Here is a 1,926-nt window from a genome sequence, read left to right as displayed (position 1 = left end):
CCAAAATCCGTGCCTAAAGCCCCATAGGCAGCTGAGCCGCTCAGCATCCCTCACCCTGCCAGGCCAGTGCACACGCGAGCAGTTGTTGGCCTTCCCAGAGGAGCAGGGATACTCCTGGAATCCTTCCCTCCGGCCATCCTGCGGCACAGCAGCCAACACAGAAGCCACTGGGGCAGCCAACCCCAAAGCCAGCAGCACGCGCAAGGGCTCTGCTCTCTCCTCGGCAGCCATGGTCTTCCCAGGGTGGGCAACAGCAAAGAACAAGGGCCTCAATCTTTTGAGGCTAAACCGCTCTGAAACGGAGCCAGAGCAGCTCCACGGCATCCTTGTTTTTTGGGTGTCATACTTACAGAGGTGGACTGGGAGTCGTGTGTGGTCTCCGCCGGCAGAGCTGCCCGTTAAAACGTGGCAAGAGTTCCAGGAGAGTCGCCTTTGTCAGGCGAGGCGAGCGTGCGCCTCAGATCCCGGCTGCACAGACACGACCTCCTCCCTCAGCCCTCTGCCACTGGCCCTCCCCTCCCAGGGCGCTCATGGAAAGTTCACGGCAGAGAAAACTGAGGTTTGTTTCAAATCACATTTGCACCAATAGAGACTTGGGAAAGGATGAAGTGTGTAAAAAAAAATGGGAACGCTCCAGCTTATTGTCAGAGGATGGAGGAATTTCACTGGGATTTTTTAAAAGTTGATACGAGGATGAAAAACTTCACATTTCCGTTCAGAAAAAAAAAAGTAATATCAAGTACAAATACATCCAGGGGTAGTTCTTTGCATTCTGAAAATATGGCACAGGTAGTTTTGTCTTAAACTTCAAATTCAGATTTTTTTTTGCTAAGAGATCTCTGATTTTTGGCTTTGTCTGACACGCAGCCAGATGCAGTTCAGGTGTCCTTTCAGCTGTTCTGCCTGCTGCAGTTTTTTTACAGAAGTGCCTGCCTGTGAGTGGAAACAGAAACATCAGAGAGGACTGAGCCCTGTCCCTGCAGCAAAATGAGAAGTTAGGCAGTAACCTGGTGAAACGTGATCAAAAGAAACCTCAGACATCTCTTGCATCAACTCCAATCTCATCTGTCAAAGCCCTTCCAGGAGCAGACACAAAGCTGTAGCTCCTGTTTTTCCCATCCACGCTGACCCAAACGCCCTGTGCTCCAGAGACAGGCCCAGTTTGTCAGAGAAGGTGAAGGGACAGTCAGGCACCCGAGCATACACAGTCCGAACACGCCAGCATCTTACCTTCGGGCTAAACGCAAAAGCCAGAATAACAGAACATTAAGAACAAGATCTCCCCCACCGACCCATTATCTACAAGCTGTCAGAAGCCGAGCAAGGTCCTCGGGGTTCAACAAATAATTGCACATTTCTGCATTTTCATTTAGCGATCGACCAACTGTTCCTTTCCTACTCCCAAGCCGAGCTGGACATTAACAGGCTTTTGCTTCTTCGCTACACAAGTACAGAGTAGTCCAAAATTAGCTTGTAGAAAATTTGATCATTCCACTAAAAAACAGGAAGTACTTATGAAACAGACACCTTATACACGAAAAAAAAGAACATTAAACCGAACTCAAATTATCAGCCTAAACATGCACTGTTCTCTGGAGACATCAGCTAAGCACGATGCAAAACTACCATGTAAATTAGGTCTTAGCATACTGACTTCATATTCGTCGTGGTCATGTGAATGGCAGAAGGACGTTTACCAATAAATTGTACTGGGGTTTTCCACACAAAACCAAGCAGCAAGCAGAAATAAGGCTTTTGTCTAAAAAAGGAAGCTTACAAGGTGTCCACATGGGAGAAATAAAACCTCTCATTTAGGGAAGGGAGTGGGTGGGGTGGTTACCAGCCAGCATAAAACGGCTCCGTGGCCGCGTGTTTGTATTAACAGCAAACCAGCTGCGGCTTGATCCCTCCCGCATCAACAACACA

Source organism: Apaloderma vittatum, unplaced genomic scaffold (genome assembly GCF_000703405.1).
Source record: "Apaloderma vittatum isolate BGI_N311 unplaced genomic scaffold, ASM70340v1 scaffold1376, whole genome shotgun sequence".
Classification (NCBI taxonomy): Eukaryota; Metazoa; Chordata; class Aves; order Trogoniformes; family Trogonidae; genus Apaloderma; species Apaloderma vittatum.
This window is presented reverse-complemented; position numbering follows the sequence as displayed.